This window comes from Bos javanicus, chromosome 14, assembly GCF_032452875.1.
Source record: "Bos javanicus breed banteng chromosome 14, ARS-OSU_banteng_1.0, whole genome shotgun sequence".
Taxonomy (NCBI): Eukaryota; Metazoa; Chordata; class Mammalia; order Artiodactyla; family Bovidae; genus Bos; species Bos javanicus.
Window position 1 is genome coordinate 16,405,617 of NC_083881.1, and position 19,713 is coordinate 16,425,329.

At 45.0% G+C, this 19,713-nt stretch overlaps 1 pseudogene; it reads left to right on the forward strand.

Annotated features, from left to right (window-relative positions):
• Positions 1-6,313: 6,313 nt before the first annotated feature.
• Positions 6,314-9,408, forward strand: LOC133260381 (ribonuclease H2 subunit C-like; annotated as a pseudogene).
• Positions 9,409-19,713: the final 10,305 nt, after the last annotated feature.

Below are 19,713 nucleotides of genomic sequence, written 5' to 3' on the forward strand. Positions count from 1 at the left end.
GAAGACAGAGTCTCAGTGCCCCATAAACCCCTGGGCCAAGTTCAATCACTGCTTGGCACTCAGACGACGCTGAAGTGCTTGTGGAATGAACGAGTGCCTGCACAAATGAACAGACCCTAAACACCACCAGGGTGTTCATGCTGCTGTGGGTGAGAACTTATGCACTGGTGCTTTTAAGTCAGGAGTGAACCCTGATGGTGCTTAAGTTTTAAAAATTATTATTGCAGACCGACCTGACAACAATGAAAAACACAGATTAGAACAGTATGAAATATGATGGGGAAGAAAATGACATTGATTTTTAACCCTGAGAATGTTATTCAAAATGGCACAGCTGATGGCCATCAGGCCATCCAGGTCCCCAGAACTCCACATGCCCACCTGGATCATTTTTCAGAGAATCTTCCCCTTCCCCTCACCCAATCCAGTCATCTGGACTTGGATGGCATTGAGTCCTTCCCCAGCCTCAGGGACCCCAACGACCTTCCCTTGCCAACAAGTGTTTATTTGTGGAAGCAGGCACAGAAATGTGGGAGCAGGAGAAACCTGGGCCGGGATTCAGGGTCTGTCACTCCCTGGCAGTGCAACGTCTAAAAAGTTACTTCACTTCTCTGAGCCTCAGTTTCCACATCTGGAAAATGGGTGGACTTTTACCTACCTGAGGGATTGTTTGGAGAATGACAAGACAGATGATGGCCATTAACAGACACAGTACAATGTCTGACATTGAGTGGACAATGGACACAGTCAAGTTCCCTTCTCTTCCTCTGTATTAGGTATTTCTCTCTGTCTTCTTCACTGGCCAGTCTGCACGTCCCCCATGAAAAACTTCACTCAGTACCCACTTGGACCAAGGAGAAGCAGTTGACACAGATAACCCTTGGCAGCCCCTCCCCTCTGGCTGCCACAGTTTCTCACACCTGAGAACCCATTTCCTGCCTCTGCTCACTGATCCTCCTTTGAAAGCACTGCTCTCTTCTTCCTTCATTCACTTATAAGCTATTATGCATTCAACAAGTACTGAGCAGAAACCCCTACTTGCAGGCACAGTGGTAAGGAGGTGAATGAGGCTCCTGCTGTCATTGACCAATGGAGTTTCCCCAACTGCATGTGCTCCAACCTGGGGAAAGAGTGTGGGAATGAGGGCAAGGCTCTGATACCTCCTTTAGGACTCAGCTCAGACACTGTGTTGGCTCCCAGGGGTTCCCAAGGCTGCCATAACAAACTCTACCAACTCAGCAGGTTCTAACAACAGAAATTTGTTCTCCCACGTTCTGGAGGCTAGAAATCCAAAATCAAGGTATCGGCAGGGCTGGGCTCCCTCTGAAGGCTCTAAGAAGAATCTTGCCTCATCTCTTCCAGCTTCTAGGGGCTCCTGGAAAACACTGCCATTCCTTGGCCGGTAGCTGCATTGCTCCAATCTCTGCCTCCATCATCACACAACCTTCTCTGCATGTCCTCCTCTGTCTCTTATTGGACTTGGGGCTTACCCTAACTCGTATGATCGCATCTTGATCCTTACCTTATTACGTCTGCAAAGACCCTACTTCAACCAAGGTCACATTCTGAGGTTCTGAGTTGTCATGAATTTGGGGAGGAGGCATTATCTATCCCATGTAGACAACATCTCTCCCCAGAAGGCATCTTGCTGACCTGCACCATCCTTGGTCCCAGGCTGGGCCACCACGACAGACACCTCCTCATCTTCCCTTTTCATCAGGGGCATCTCATGGGTGGGGACCATGTCTGAGAAGGTACTCAGTAAATGTGTATTGAACTGAACTAAACCATTTCACTGGAGAAGGAAATGGCAACACACTCCAGTATTCTTGCCTGGAGAATCCCATGGACAGAGGAGCCTGGTGGACCGCAGTCCATGGGGTCAAAGAGTTGGACACGACTGAGCGACTAAACCACCACCAAACCACTTCATAGGGACTGCTGCTGCTAAGTCACTTCAGTTGTGTGCGACTCTTTTCGACCCCATAGACAGCAGCCCACCAGGCTCCCCTGTCCCTGGGATTCTCCAGGCAAGAACATTGTAGTGGGTTGCCATCATAGGGACTAGCAACTCTTTAATGAACTCCACGGTCAATGTATACAAGATATAGCTTTCGAGCAGCTTCCCAAAATCCCAAGTTGAGCAACATTTGCCAAATGCCTATCAAGGAGGAGTTAGAGTCCGTGAAGAGAAGCCCAGAATCAGGCACGAGAAATGATCTAAGAGAACTCATCTGTTAGCACAATGTCACCACCACGTCCTCTTCTCCGTCTAGCCAACATAAGCCTTTGGGATGACGTCGTGAGAGGCTGCACGTTAACACAGAAGCCAATGCCGAGGGGGCTGGAGGGAGGGGTCTGGTTTCTGAAATGTCAGCTCTCATGCAATCTTATAGGAATTCTAGTCTTCCATTCAAACACCGTATCATTCTCTTCTTGCAGGGAGTTTGGGTTTTGTTTTCCCTAAAGATACCCATGAGTCTCTTTTGTTCTTCATTTTACTTATTTGATTTAATTAGGATTCCAGGGCCTGTGGTCCAGAAATCCCCAGTGATGCTCCCAGAACAAGTTGATGGTCCAGAAAATGGTGATTTGAGGACAGAGATTCAAGAATCCCAAGTGTTTGTAAGTTAGGAGGATGCAAGCACAAGAGCCTAGTCCTATTCAAAATTGGAGGCTGTTTCTGCATTTCCCCCCAAAAACCCTCTGGCTCTCCTTACGTTCAGAGACCAGAGGCCACCCCAGGGCAACTGCAAAATCAAAACCCTTGGAGACAGCCTGGAAGTGAGGCAATGTGGAGACATCTATTCTCAAGATAAGACTGAGGAGAAAATAGTAGAATTCACTAGCAGAGCCTCTGAGACACTTATCTTTGGTGAAGTGTTGGAGAAGAAAACAGAATTAATCCCCACTTTGGCTATAGATGTGTTTGACTTAACTTATCTGCAGGGCAAAACTAAGAATGCTGGTGGTTTGAGAGGGCCCAGATAATTCTCCACTTGAGACTGAGACCACCAGGGTCTGTGCACACAGGTGTAACAATTGCTTTTTACTTGATAAGCTGTATCCAACTCTTTTGAGATCCCACGACTGTAGCCTGCCAGGCTCCTCTATCCATGGGATTATCCAGGGAAGAATACTGGAGTGGGTTACCATTTCCTTCTCCAGGGTATCTTCCCAGACCAGGGATCGAACCAACATCTCCTCCATTAGCAGGCAGATTCTTTACCTGTTGAGCCATCAGGGAAGCCGGTATAACAATTAGCCTTCAGAAAATGTTTGCTGACTGAAGTAATCCACGAATGACAATGACTAACATTTCCTGCCCCCTTACTAAGCACTGTACCCACATTACCTGGCTCAGGTATCACAAGACTCTTCCAGATTCTCCTCAGCACCTTCCTGAAACCCTTTATCAAATACCTTCTGGAATTTCCCTGGCAGTCCAGTGGTTAAGACTCTGTACTTCCAATGCAGGGGATAAGGGTTCAATCCCTGGGCAGGGAACTAAGATCTTGCATGCTGCAAAGCCAAAAAAAGAAAAAAATCAACTGTCTAAAATAAAATACAGCCTCCACCCCACCCACTGCATTATTCTTTCTCACCCCTTTTGTCTTTATTTCATACCTTTAATCATAACTATTTATTGTTTAATTTGTTTTCGTGACTTTATTTAGCTGATGCCCTCACCCAAATGGAAGTCCCATGAGGACGGAGAACAGGGTTGCCTTGGCCACATCTGCCTCCTTGGTTCCTGACACAGAGAAGGTAACCAACACAGGTTTGCTCAACAAATGAATACTCAACCCCTCCAGAGGAGGGCTGCAGGAAGACCACTCTGCGGGCAGCCAGGGGAAGGATGGAGGAATCCAGAGAGTTTAGATGCGCTGCTATCCCCATCCCACGATGAGCTACAGCTGTTAATAGAACAGCAAGGACTTAGGAAACAAGGAAACAGAATCCATAGGGAGCTGGACACTAACTGATGCACAAAGGGGAGGAGGTGGGGAGCAAAGAAGAGAGAGAGCACGCAGTTGCTAGCTTGACTGACTCTCAGGATGACTGTGCCATCAGCAGAGAAGTGCAGGACAAAGGCAAAGGGAGGTTCGCCTTGGGGCTGCTAGCCAGGAGGTGAGAACCCAGAGACAGGAACTGAGGTCTCCCATGTCCAGAGCAGGGTCCCCTGCACCCCGGAGTTGGCACAGCCCTGTGGATCTGTAATCTTGCCTACAGTCTGTCTGGGGCTTCCCAGGTGGTGCAGTAGTGAAGGATCTGCCTGCCAATACAGGAGATGAAAGAGAGGCAGGCTCGGTCCCAGGTTGTGAAGATCCCTTGTAGAAGGAATTGGCAACCCACTCCAGTATTCTTGCCTGGAGAATCCCATGGACAGAGGAGCCTGGTGGGTTACTGTCCAAGGGGAATTACAAAAAGTCGGACACTATTGAAGTGACTGAGCACATAGCCTATCTCCCCCACTAGGTCTTAGGGACCCATCTCAGAACCCCCTTTTGAGACTTTCCAGTCCCCACTCCAGTACTCTTGCCTGGAAAATCCCATGGATGGAGGAGCCTGGTAGGCTGCAGCCCACGGGGTCACTAGAGTCGGACACGACTGAGTGGCTTCACTTTCATGCATTGGAGAAGGAAATGGCAACCCACTCCAGTGTTCTTGCCTGGAGAATCCCAGGGACGGGAAGCCTCGTTGGCTGCCATCTATGGGGTCGTACAGAGTCGGACACGACTAAAGTGACGCAGCAGCAGCAGTCGCCACTGAAAACACCTCTAACAGTGGTTTGCGTGGTGACCTTTCGAGTCTGCAGAGGAGGCTATATGGCAGTTTCTGAATGGACAACAGCACAGAGGGAGCCAAAGTGCCTGGCTGTGTGACCCTGAGAAAATTAACCAACCTCTCTGTTTCTCAGTTTCCTCCTCTCTAAATTAGGGATTATGATAACACGTGCCTCCTCATAGAGTTTTTGCGAGGATTAACTGAATTAATATACATAAGTGCTATCTGTGGGTTGGCCGTTAATACCATTTCTGCTATTAAACATAATGCATTACAAAGAGCCATCTGTAGCTATATGGCTTTGGGGACATCTCTTAACCTCTCTGAGCATCAGGATCCCCTGTGGTAAAGTGGAGATGAGGATGCTATCTCACTGTAGTGGTTTGAATCATGGCCCCAAAACATAAAACCTTATTTGGAAAAAAAAGAGATCTTTGCAAATGCGGTTATATAAAGGATCTCAGGATGAGATAATCCCGGATTAACTAGGCAGATCATAAATCAAATGGCAAGTGTCCTTTAAGAGAAAGGGTGAGGGAGATTTGAGGCACAGAGGCAAAGATGAAGGCAGAGACTGGAGTTACGCAGCCCACAAGCCATGAAACGCCTGAAGCCATCAGAAACCCGAAGAGGCAAGGAAGAGTCCTTCCTCATCTAAAGCCTCTAGGAGGGGAGCAACCCTGCCAATACCTTGATTTGGGGCTTCTGGACTCCAGAACTTGAGATAATGCATTTCTATTGTTTCAGACCATGGGATTGTTATAGCACCCACAGAAAAGCAGTAACTCCTTCATAGGATTCCTGCAAGAATTAGAAGAGATAACATCCATAAGGGCTGCCCTGGTGGTGCTAGGGGTAAAGAATCTGCCTGCCAATGCAGGAAATGGGTAGGGAAGATCCCCTGGAGAAGGAAATGGTAACCCATTGCAGTATTCTTGCCTGGAGAATCAGACAGAGGAGCCTGGCGGGCTACAGTCCATGGGGTTGCAAAAGAGTCGAACAGGACTTAGCGACTAAACAGCAACAACATTGTTATAATTTACCTACCTTCCCTGGACCTTTGTCTCCCCACCTGTAAAATCAGAATTTACATGCAATAAAGGTGTCCAAGTTTTTGCTACCTTCTGCCAGCTCCTTCACCCTTCAGCTCCCTCACATGGCAAGTTGGGACCATGTTATAATAATTCCTTTTCTCTCTCTTTCTACCTCTGTCCATCATCTCAAAGATCCGTGATGGACAATGTCCCCAGTGAACAGTCTTCATATCTCTATATCCATCATGGAGGATGGTGAGCACTTGCCTTTATCCCCATCTTCAAACTGGAGGTGATGATGAGATCACAGAATCCTGAGCAGTCACCCTCCAGATCTTCCAGTCTGAAAGAAGACCCTGGGCAAGCTACTCAACCCCACTAGGACATGACTGCCCAAATTATATTTTCGGAATGATAATATCCTCCTCCTTCTCAGGGCTTGATGAGGAGGAAGCACTTAAGGTGACCATATAAATGTCGAAGGCAAAAATAATATGGTGGAGGTAATAACACATAGAGAAGTAAAAATGTGCAGTGACATTAAGAATGTCAATGCCATTTGAAATATAAATATACAGTGACTCTGTAAATGTCGATGATAGCAGAAAGGACGAGAAGAAGGAGATGGTGATGCTTCATGGGTGTACTGGATGGGAATCTGTCGCCAGACTATGCAAAGGGGCTCCCCCTAACGACTCTCCCTGGCTCCATTCTCTCCTCTCGTCACTCTTGCCCTGCCACCAGGAGCCAGGATTGGAACGACACTCCTAGCAGAAGTGGGGAAACAATGGATTCATTTATTTTTCAAAAAAATAAAGCTGGCCTGCGAGCTACGGAGTCGCGACGGACCATGGAGAACAGCGACAAGGAAGGCATCGCCAAGCGCTGCGTCCACCTGCGCCCTGATGCCCTGGCCGACCCCGCCCTCGTCTCGCTGCACCTTCTGCCCTGCGGGGTCTGGGTTACCACCCCACCCCCACCCCCCACCCCCGCTCCGTGGGGCGCTTCTTCGGCCCAGCCATCCATCCGCCAGGGTCTTGATGCACTGGAAGTGTCATTTCGGGGCCGTAGTCTACGTGCCGAGGAGGTGGTGGTGCTGCCCGGCTTCGTGGGATATGCGATGACAGAAGAGAAGGCAGAGGTGTTGGGGAGGCAGGATGACCACAGCGAGAGGAGCAGGAACTGGTGGAAACCCCGGAGGCACTGGAGCGGGACTTTGATGGCTTGATTGGGACCTCGACCGCTTGCTTGGAGCCACAGCCAATTTCAGCAGCTTCACCCTGTGGGGCCTGGAATCTATCCCTGGTCCGGAAGCCAAAGTGCGTGGGCGCCTAACCTGGTGCACCCTAGCTGCAGCGATTCATGTACAGGTACCCGAAGACTGAGAACCAGAGCTTGAAATTGAAAGCCACCGATGCCTTCACCCCAATAAACCCCTTCTTCAGTGTGGAGCCAGAGTCCCTCAGGCAATAAAGGAGCTCTTCACAGAAAAATCAATCAATCAATCTGACCTGATCACTCCCTTTCTTAAATCTCTTGCATGGTTAGGAAGAAAGTCAAACTCCACTTCCATACCCAGACTCTGATGCTGGGAGGGATTGGGGGCAGGAGGAGAAGGGAACGACAGAGGATGAGATGGCTGGATGGCATCACTGACTCGATGGACGTGAGTTTGAGTGAACTCTGGGAGTTGGTGATGGACAGGGAGGCCTGGCATGCTGCAATTCATGGGGCCGCAAAGAGTCGGACACGACTGAGCGACTGAACTGAACTGAACTGAACTGAAAGGTCCTTTGTATGTGGAAGAATAAACAGCCTCTACTTGTTTAGGTAACAAATAACATGATAGCAGAGGGCCCACCCAAGAGGCACTCAGCCAATACTAATTTCCTTGATGCCCCCACACTTCCTATTCTCTTCAACAGGGCAGAAAGAGAACTCTCTTATTTGCCTATTAACAAACAGTGTTTAGCTATTAGCTGCAGTTGACTAAATCTCAGATTGTTGGACACTGGTTCCCCATCCTATGGCCTGTGGGGACACAGTGACCTGCTTTTTCACTCTAAGGCCTCAGTCCCAGCGAATGTGGTCAAAGTCTTAGATTCTCAAGAAATTTTTAAGGAAATATTTTTACCCTCAAAATTGCTTCCATCTTTTCACCTAGAATGTTGATTTATTTTATTATTCACTGACTGAAAATTCATGAAATTTTGTGGTTAGAGTAAAAATGTCACACACAGTTCCATATGTCCATGCAGTGGGGCTGAGAAAATCTGACAATGAAAAAAACCACCATTTCTTCCCCTAGAGTTTAAGGGCCTCCAGTCTCTCTCTTTCTTTCTTTTTTTTGCTTATAATATTTATTGCCTTAATCAGCAACATTGCTTTAAAAATTATAAATAGATACAAGACTCTATAAATAAGGATAATGGTCAAAGCACTGTATTTTCTTAAATTAGTTTCAAAATTCAAATTCTCAAATGCAAATGTAATATTTTGGAGTCATGGAGCTAAAAGGGGGCCTGAGAAACCAATTGTTCCAAATCAGACAGGCAACATGGAGAAATGGAAACAATGCTGGCTTCCATGAGGCACAGGACTTTGGGCAGATCACTTAACAACAAAGTCCTGGCCTGTAAAATGGGTGAATCTCATCTGCTCAACACTCCTGAGAAAACTGTGATAGTAAGTAGAAAAGTTGACCATGCTCTAGTGGCCAGGGATAAATACTCTCCACCTTCTTCATCTCTCTGGGCTCAAGGCCCATTTGGCTTGGGGAAGCAAGAGTAAAGAGATAATTAGAGAAAGTCATTGAACACATGTATGTAAGCAGTATTCAGATTTAGAAACAGGATACGATAGTACCCCAGAAGGCCCCTACATACCTCTTTCCAGGCATTAGACTCTCTGGGGGCAGCCACTATCTTCATTTCCAACACCTCATTTTATTTGGACCTGTTTATGATGTTCGTGTACATGGAACTAGACAGTTGAACCTTTGGTATGGCTTCTGCTCAACACTGTTTGTGAAATTCATTCTCATTGTTATGTGTTGTTATAATTTGCTTACACTTGTTCCCTGTAGTTCAATTACATAACAATATCACATTCATGTATCTGTTTTACTCTCGATGAGCATTTGGGGCTATTATGGACATTCGTGTGCGTATCCTTTGGCAAATATATGTGTGCCTATCTGTTGAGTGTATATCTAGGAATGAAATCACTGGGTCATGGGGTATATATATAAGTTCAGCTTTAGAGATACAGCCAATTAGTTTCCCAATTATTGTATTCATACCAATCTCTCCCCTCATAACCAGTGTGTGAGAGTTCCAGTTGCTCCATATCTCAACAGTTGATATTGTCTGTCTTTTTAATTTTAGCCATTTTGGTGGGTTGGAAGTGGCATCATATTGCAGAATGATATTTTTAAGGTGTAAACTGGGTTATGTTACTCCACCAATAGTTTTGCTTTGCATGCAGAATAAAACTTAACTCTTCAGCTTGACCTATAAGGCCTTGGTTACCTCTGACTTTCTCATTGACCTCTCCCTCTACTCACTATTCCTCCACTCCACCAGGTTCTTTCTAGTCTTTGGATATGCCATGGTCATTCCCAGCTCAGGTCCTTCATATATTCTGTTTCTTCTGTCTAGAATGTTTTCTTTCAAATCAAACCATGAATGACTCTGCCTGGCTCATTCATACATTCAACAAATATTATGGAGTGATTATCAGATTTCTTATCAAATGTCACCTCCCTCCAAATATCCTTCCCTGATCACCATCAAGTGAGTCAAGATTACTCCACACCACAACCACCACCCCACGTTCACTCTCTAGACCCTTATAGCTAAGTCACTTCAGTCGTGTCCGACTCTTTGTGACCCTATAGACCATAGCCTTCCAGGCTCCTCTGTCCATGCGATTTTCCAGGTGAGAATAATGGTATGGGTTGCCATGCCCTCCTCCAGGGTATCTTCCCTACCCAGGGATTGAACCTGCGATTCTTATGTCTCCTGCATTGGGAGGCAAGTTCTTTACTACTAGCGCCACCTGGACCTTATCTTGCTTCATTTTCCTCGCAGCACTTATCACTACCTCCCATTTCCTCTTTTAAGATTTTGGCCTTATCACACAAGAATATAAACTAAGGGCAGATACAATCAGCGTATCTTCAACTAGAACAATGTACACAGTAGGTATACAATAAATAGTTATTGGATGAATAGAGAATAAAAGGGAAGGAATTCAGATAGCCTTCTCAAGGATAACAGAATACTAAAGCTAATGGAGTCTCTCCTATGTTTTTCTGTCTTGCTTCACACCATCATCCCACTTGACTGACAAAAATGAAGCTCAGAAAGATAAAGTGAATTGGCCAAGTCAGCAGCAAAAATGGGGTTTGAATCCAAACTCATGATTTCAAGTTCTAGTACACTATTCTGCCTATAAAAACAGGGGACAAAATCTGATCGCATTTGAATGACTCTCTAATTATTGAATGCTGGACATGAGGAACTGCTTCAACCTGGAGAAGTCCTCTCTCGTACCATAAAGGTTGACAACACATCAAGAGACTATGACACAGGAATCACCTCTGGTTTTTCCCCAGATCATCTCTGTCCTTGGTTCAGAGGAAGAGGATAATATTGGGAGGATAAATATAGATGAGGGTAGCTCTGAGTCTCCCATTCTCTCAAGAAAGGTACATAAACCATCTTGGCAGGAGCAATTTTACTGGGCTCCAAGGGCCTGAGATCTACCAGGAGATCATGCCCTACCGGGTGAGGGCCCTGTCTCATATGCTTAGTTTGGGTGAGAATCAGTGTGTACCACAATGTGATCCTCCGTGGCCAGTTGCATAATTGGATATGTAATCAGTACCTTCAAGAACTTAAGCCAAAAACACTCCTGACACCACTTCGATCTTGCTGAATCACCTCCAAACCCCATGACTGGGTGATTCATTGGTCTCCTCTGGGATCATGACTATCAGGTGCTGACCCAGAAATGAGAACTAAAGTCATAAGGAGAAAGATCCACTAGCTGGAACTCTGGTTTTTCCAGTGCTTCAACCTACTACTCCCTGAATCTCCAAGCAGTGATGAAGACCATGTTGGTCCATCCTTATAATCTAAATAAATAGAAAAAGATAACCAGAGACCAAGTAGATAGGATATGGAGCTAACAATTGAGGAAAAGTCAACTTGGGATGACAAAAAACATACAAATCAACAACCTTCTATCACAATTCCAAAATCCAAAAATCTCTGAAAACCTAAACTGTTTTGTTTTGTTGCTTCTTTGTTTTGTACATTTGCAGCAAATTCATTTGGCAGCAGATCATGACAACAAAAACTGACATGAGACTATTTTTAGGGGCTGAATCTATACTGTGTTCCAATGCCTGTGTTCATGATTAATTGATCCAGGGGTTGACAACTGACCCAAGTGGAGTACAGCAGAAAGTCTTCAAAGATGGCCACCATCTATTCCTTTCCTCCTCCTGTGAATTTGCTACTCCTTACATCCAGATAAGTCTATTTTCACCTATGCTTGAATCTGGGTTAATCTTAGTGAATTTTTCAACCAAAGATTATGGCAGAAGTGATGCTATCTGACATCAAAGTCTAGGTCAGAAGAAGCTTTGCAGCTTCAATCTTAGTCCTTTGGAACATTTGCTCTTGAAACTCCACTGCTACACTGTAGGGATATCAAGCAGCCCCCATAAAGAGGCTCACATGGGGAGAAAGTGAGGTCTCCCCATTGATGGGCTGACTGAGCTCCCAGCTGACAACCAGGAACCACCTGCCAGCCATGTGAATGCACCATGTTGGGAGTAGATCTTTCAGCAGCACCAGCTGTTGCTGCATGAGCTACACATCTGAGCCCTGCCCAAATTCCTGACCTGTAAATCATGAGATGAAACAAAATTATTGTCTGAAGTCACTACGTTTTGGGATAATTTGTTGTTCAGCAACGGATCACTCGAACGTGAAGCTAACCATAGTCTCTCTCTCTCTCTCCCAGGAATTTGAAATTTCAATTGGGGTTAAACAGATATTGGAAGTTTTAGGAGCTGAGTCTCATTAAAAGCAACCCTTGGTGTGCATTAGAATCACATGGAAAAGCTGTGTAAAATGTATAAAGTTCTAGGCTACCACCCTTCTCCCAAATTTCTAACCTAGTCAGATTGGGTAGAACTTAGGAATATTTTCAGCAAACATTTTAAGCAAGCATCCCAGCTGATTCTGACATTATGGATTAAGAGTATGATTTGGATAAACAACTTAGAGAACCAGCACACACACATTCCCACTTAGACTTTCCCTCCCCCTGGGTCCCCAGATTAGCCTTGACTCAAGCCCCTGACAATCAGTGCTAGTTATTTGTGGCCTAAAAACAGGTTGGATCTCAAGGTCATGTGTATTGACAAAAGCCTATGTCAATTAAAAAAAAAAAAAACTCAGTAGAGGAGATGGTGGTGCTTGAATGCTCATTAACCCACAGTTCCCTCTAAATTGAATTTGAAGACTTAATCATCTTCCTAATTTTAGAATCCTAAAATATCTAGGATTGTGAGATTAAAGGCCTCTTTAAACTGCAATGTGAAATGCTATATATATTTTTTTTCTCCAAAAGGCAGAGCTCAGCAGCCACCTTGGGGATTCTTCTGGGTTATATCACAGACAACAGGATCCTCTCAGTAAGACAGGCCGGCTGTGACAGCCATTATCTGCAGACAGAATTTTCAAAGGGCTCGTCAGTGTGCGTGAACTCTGGCTGAGGCAATTGCTTTGGGGAAAGATTTTCTTTGAGGAGTTCAGATAGGAGAGATGATTTACAGGCACTGGACTCCCACAGCCCTGCTCTAGTCAGACATGAATCGGGTCAAGGGCTGTGCGTTCTTTCCTATTTGAAGGTTTATTTGAGAACAAGAAAAAGAGAGAAAAAAAATCTCTGCAAGTTAAATTCGTGGACTATTCTTTTCCCACAGCCAGTCCAAAGAGGCAAATACTGTGTAAATGGACATTCGATAAGTCTCAAAGTGACAAGCCTGGAGTTTTCAAATATGGGGTCAATGTTAGCAAACTTGGCAAGCAGGTGACATTTACTTCAGCAACCTTCTCCCAACTCTGTGTTTGGTATTACCTCTCCTTGCTTTATCCTCTGTCTTCAAATTGTCCTTCTGTTCCTCCACTGTTCCCCACACTTAGTTTCCCCACCTAGAGGTGACTTCTTTAGGAAATAACTGAAGCTCCAGCAGTGTCTTCCTCTCCGTTCTTCCATCAGCCCACCTCCTCCAGCAAAACATAACTTTCTCATATCCATGCCCTCTGGACCCTCCCCGTGCCTCACCAATCTGATGATTCATCCTTTTGGCAGCTCTAATAGAAGAGAATTTTTATTACTATCCTTCACATTTTGGTTTTGCAATTTATAGGGACCTCACAGAAGCAATCCCTTGGGAGTAAACTAGTAGTTAAAGCTTCAGGCTCACTGCAGTGAGGTGATAGGGAGACACTGTACACTGTTGATTCTATACATAAAACAGATAACTAATGGGAACCTACTATATAGCAGAGGGAAATCCACTCAATGCTCTGTGGTGACCTAAATGGGAAGTAAATCCAAAAAAAAGAGGGAATGTATGTAAACATATAGCTGATTCACTTTGCTGTCAGCAGAAACCAGCACAACATTGTAAAGCAACCATACTCCAATAAAAACTAATCAAAAAGAAGATATGGTGCAATATAGAAGATATAAAGAAAATATATACACACACACAGTGGAATACCACTCAGCAGTTAAAAAGGACGGAATTTTGCCATGTGCAGCGCCATGGATGGACTTGGAAGGTATTATGCTGAGTGAAATAAGTCAGACAGAGAAGGACAAATACTTCTCTTTGTATGACATCACTTATCTGTGAAATCTAGGAAATACAATAAACTAGTGAATCTAACAAAAAAGAAGCAGACTCACAGATACAGAGAACAAAGCAGTGGTTACCAGTAGGGAGAGGGAGGGAGAAGGGGAAAGATAGGAGTAGGGGAATAAGAGCTACAAATTATTAGGTATCAAATAAGCTACAAGGGTACATTGTATAACACAGGGACTATAGCTAGTATTTTATAATAACTATGAATGGAGTATAACCTTTAAAATTTTGAATTATATTATATGCCTATAACATATAATATTTACAACAACTATATATGTGTCAATTTAAAAAAAAAAAAAAAGACTTTGAAGGGAAAAAAGGGCAATGTATGATTCCTTCTCTGTACTAAGCCAGCTCAGAGGCTCAGGGAGTTGCAGGGTCCTGGGTACTGAAGAAAGGAGAGTTCATTCTTAATGAGGGTATAATTGAGTATGTCCAGACTTTTGGAGTAAAAATGACCTTTCCTGTAACTTAGAATCTATTTATTCTTCCCTATGCAAATTTAAAAAACTTCTTTTTTAAATCTGGAAAATAAAACCCACTCAAAAAATTAAATTTCAAGAAATGGAAACCTGAGACTCACCCTCCCAAGGTTCTACTGGCTGATTCCATGGCATGTTTTTGTGCATGGTTTACACTCAAGACACATCACCACCCTCAGCCCTGCGTGGAAGAAAGAGGACACTGATCAGTTCCTCTGACCAAAGCTAATTTTCTAACTTGTCTACCTTAGACCCCAAGACTTCCTCCATGACTCTCTTTTCACATTAAAAAAAAAAAAATCCAGACAAGAAATCAGAGCTGACTTCTAACCCAGGTTCTGCTGCTCACTATGGGGTTTTGAACTTAACAGAAAAATGAAGACTCCAAAACTTGGAAATTCTCTTCACCTTAAAATATCTAGGATTCCAAGATTGAAGGTCTCTGTTTAAAATATGAATTAATTCTCTGAAAAGACAGACACATTCATTGTGTATTGCCTACTCCCCCTTACAGATTTCCCTGGTGGCTCAGACGGTAAAGAATCCACCCACAGTGCAGGAGACCCAGTTCAATCCCTGGGTCAGGAAGATCCCCTGAAGAAGGGATTAGCTGCCCACTCCAGTATTCTGGCTTGGAGAATTCCACAGGCAGAGGAGCCTATAGAACAGCTAATATTTGCCCGTTTCACTGCTGTGGAACCCAAGGTTAAGTAATGTGCCCAAGGACATATGGTTAGATAGCGAAGATTGAAGCCAGACAATCAGACACCAAAGACCAAGATCTTAACCAGTGTGCAAAGCAAACTTATCTTAGTCCAGTCTCCCATAAATAAAAGTGTGTTACTGCTCAGTGTATTAAGATGGATAAAGCTAAAGGGGATTTGAGCTATGATCCAGGCTGTTGACAGATCCCGAGATCATTCTGACAGCAGCTCGGAGTGACAGAGGGGTGAATGTTTTTGGAGTGACAGTCCTGTCCCCAGAGCTTTTCAGGCCCCCAAAGAAAACCTTCTCTGTGTCCCTGATGTTCTTAAAAAGCACAGCAGACCAATTTCAACCATCCTGGACAAATGGTGGCCACCATCCCCCAGCCTGTGGAATGGCACCCTGACCCTCCCCTGGAAAATGCTTCTGGCCCTTTTCTAAGATGGGAAACTGGAATGAAAAGGAGGCAGGGAGGAGATGTGAGGAGTGGAAAAAAAACAAACAAAAACTAGTGTCCACATCTGTAAAACGCAGAGAGAAGCTGGACGAATGAGAGAACGTATTTCCACAAATGGAACCCAAACACGTTTCACACACTCTCTCGGCCTGATGAAGGATTAGCTGCTAAAGGCCACAACTGCGGGTACCACACTCTGTTTACAAAGCTCCTCCGCCCTGCATGGAGACGTGACTTTCCGTGTCCTCACTGAAGGGCTGGTTGTCTGGTTACCTGAGCTGCTTCAACCCAAACAATTCTCAGAGTCTCTAGGACAGGAGTCAAGGAACAAGGCCTGGAGCCAGGTTGTTCACACAGGTTCACCGTCAGCTGAGCTACGTGTGTCTTCAAGAGTTTTCTGTATGCTTCAGAAAAGTCAGTGTCATGAAAGGTGAAAAAAGGTTGAGGAACTGCTCTTGATTAGAGGAGATAAAAGAAGCATGACGACTATGATCCTCCATTGCATTTTGGACCAGAGCAGGGGGAGGGATGGATATTACCATAAAGGATAAAATTGGACCAACTGACAATATTTGAATATGAAGTGTGTGTTAGCTAACAGTGTTTTACCCTAAAGCTAAATCTGATTAGGCCAGATACTGTTAAAAAATTTTTTTTTGACCCACAACTTGTAGCCACTTGCCCAGGAAACCAACCTTTTATCTACAATAAACAGCCCAGGTAGCAGCCTGTTATAAGTCAGACTTGTAGAAAGCCAGATTGCTCTCTCTAGTAACAATGCAGGATGCCAAACAATAATTCAGTAACAATTGGTCCCAAATGGCCAGGACTTGATTAATAAGGGACACCTTCCTAATGCTTGTTCCTGCTCCCAACTTAGGATCAACTAGAGAAATTCAATCATGCACCCCTAACCAATCATGTGGATCCCCCACTTCTAGTTAGCCCACCTCCAGCATCCCCTTGTCAACAGCCTCCAATCAGGGTATACTTGAAGCCTTCCTTTTTCCCCACTATAAAGCTTTCCCACTCCTCTGCCTGCCTTTGCACCTCTGCCAAAATTCAAGTGATGTTAACCAACTCTCTTGCTATAGTAAGCTCAGCATAAATAGCCTTTGATATTTTTCATTTGGTGGGTCTTGGTTTATTTCCACAGTTCTGCAATTACATGAGAGAATGTCCTTACTCATGGGAAATATCAATGAAGAGTTTAGGAGTAAAAGGTTTTCTGAATGATTCAGAAAAATTCATATACATATATATATAGAGAGAGTGATAAAGCAAATGTGGTTGCAAATTAACGATTAGTAAATCTGGATGAATGGCAAGAAACTTCTTTGTAATCTCCTTGCAACTCTTTTCTAAGTTTGTAATTATCTCCAAATAAAAGAATTTTTTTTGAAGTGTCCCCAGCTAATTGCTTATACTGAGCAGACAGACCACACCTGTTCAATAGATGATGGACTTATGTCTTGTCTGTGGTTCTCCCCTTACACAACCACAAAGGCAGAAGCCAGAGGCTCTCTCGACCCCATCCCTGAAGAGCAATCCCATCGTCCCCACACCCACACTTTCCTAACCCTCTCTGGCATTTATCTGTTTGGATCACTGGCTGCATGGAGAACCAGAGTGATCTTGGAGTCCCTTCTTCCCTGGGCCATGGGGCACAGAAGCAGCAAGATACTCTTCTCATTGTCAGCCCTCACAGACCCTGGGGCTCGTGATGCAAATGGCTCGTGAACTAAGGATTGCAAGGATGTTTGGAGATTGGCCATCAATTTCTTAAACTGAGTTCTTGGAACTGGATGAACTTAACTATTATCTTCCAAAGCTGCTGTAGATGACTGTTTCCTCATCTTACCTTCTTCTTCTTCTCTCATGCAACATATTGTGGCCCCCTCTTCTTTATTAGGGTTTCCCTGGTAGCTCAGATGGTAAAAAGGATCTGCCTGCAATGCAGGAGACCTGGGTTCCATCCCTGGATCCGGAAGATCCCCTGTAGGAGGGCATGGCAACCCACTCCAGTATTCTTGCCTAGAGAATCCCATGGACAGGGGAGCCTGGTGGGCTACAGTCCAGAGGGCCGCACTCTTATCCCTTCACCCACTGGTTCCTAAACTTTGCTACCAGTGGAATCATCTGAGGAGCTTTAAAACATACCGATGCGGGATACTGTGTCCCAGAAATTCTTATTCAATTGTTCCAAGATGAGGTCTGAGGTTTTGGGCTTTTGTTGTGTTTCTTTTGATTTTTTAAGTTCCCTAGAAGATTCTAAGGTCTCAGCCAAGATTGAGAACCACTACCTTAATGCACTGTCAAAGCTCTTCTCTCCCAGACTTCCCACCCTTCTGATTACTCTGGGGTGATTTCTGATCATTTCCTCAGGCCTCACTGAAGCTCCCACATAGGGGGAACTTCCCTGAAGTGGTTAGAATTCACTTGGCCTTTCTTTGAAAATCTTTCCACAACAATGAATTAAAGAAAGATGAGACACATGAAAACCTGCTCTGGTCAATAACAATCAAAAGGAACCATCATCATTTCCTATAAATAAACTCACCCCAGCATATATTTACAGGACAAAACCCCCAGCGGTGGAACAGCACACAGCACACGTCCCCTTGTGACTGCACAAACTGCCACAAGGCAGAAAACAACAGACAGTCCGTCCAGATGTAGATACAAGATACTGACGGTACGTGGGGCAGAGCGATGATGCAAGTGCATCAGATTTACAGCAGCAGGTGGTGGCCCTGCCTAGCAGGCGTCTACATGGTCATCCGACCTCTCAGTCACAGGAAAGAGAGAACAAGAAGGTCCAGCACCAGGGAGTCTGTTGAAAGATCTGCAGTTTGGATTCAAAACAGAGGGGTCTGGAAGATGCTGGGAAAGTATGTACTTGTACAGTTTTCAGTCCAGATATTTGCAGAATTATGAAGAGGGCTTCTAAAAATGACTTGTCTCTCTCCTGTCCCTGGCTTGGTCCAATTAAATGAGTCCCTGTAGGTAGGCTATCCCAGGTGGCGCTAGTGGTAAAGAATCTCCCTGCCAATGCAGGAGACACAAGAGACATGGGTTCGATCCCTGGGTCAGGAAGATTCCCTTGGAGAAGGAAATGGCAACCCACTCCAGTATTCTTGCCTGGACAATCCCATTGGCAGAGGAGCCTGGGAGGTTCATAGGGTTTGCAAAGAGTTGGACACGACTGAAGTGACTTAGCGTGTGGGTAGGGCTCAGACACTGGTATTTGGGGAATTTCAGGGTTTTTTTTTTTTTTTTTTTTGGTTGTACTATGCAACTTGCAGGCAGTTTGTGGGATTTTAGTTCCCCAATTAGGGATCGAACCCAAGCCCTCAGCAGTGAGAGCGAGGAGTCCCAACTGCTGGACCACTAGGGAATTCTCAGCACTGATATTTTTTAAAGCTCCCCAGATAGTCTAGGGTGCTGCCACTTGACTTTGAGTGTCACCTCCACAAGGAATCCTCTTGCCTCACCATCCAGGCAGGACCCTGGGCTCCCAGCCCCCTCAATGGCTCTGCAGTCTCATCATTTCTCCTACAGCCATCCCCTTAGCACTGCCATCTCTTCTCACACTCCTGCTCCTGTTACACACATGTACGCATATACGCACACTCATAAACACTCACACTAACACAGACTCTCACACACAGGGACCCAGAGAACAAACCTCTCAGCAAGTCCATGTGAGTCATAAGAGGCTCTTGCATGTGAGTTGTTCTCTTAACTACACTGTGAGCTTCCGGAAGTAACTGTGTCTTCTCACCCTGTGAGGGTCCCCACAGCATCTAGCAGAGTCCCAGGCTCCAGGAACTTTAAGTGCTAAATGTCCAAAGGGTCCACTGATCCCTTTAGCCAAAACTATCAGTGGACAATTCACCTCCTTGAGCCCCAGACTTGGTATCCTGAAGTAGACTCACATGGCTACTGAATATTCCATACCCTAGCCTGGGTTTGTGTTTTGGCTCCAAGGCTTATGAACTCTGTGGCCTTCAGCTCAACCTGTTCTCTAGGCCTCAGCTTCTGTAGCAGCCAAATGACAACAAGAATGGTAATCCACTCTTGGCTGGGAAATCCCATGGATAGAGGAGCCTGGTAGGCTACAGTCCATGGGATCACAAAGAGTTGGACATGACTTAGCAACTAAATGACAATAATTTTTTAGAGTAGCTTTGGACTCACAGCAAAATTGATTAGAAAACATGGACAGTTCCCAAAAACATAGATAGTTCTCTCCTCCCCACAAACTCCCCAATTATGAATGTTTCCCAACAA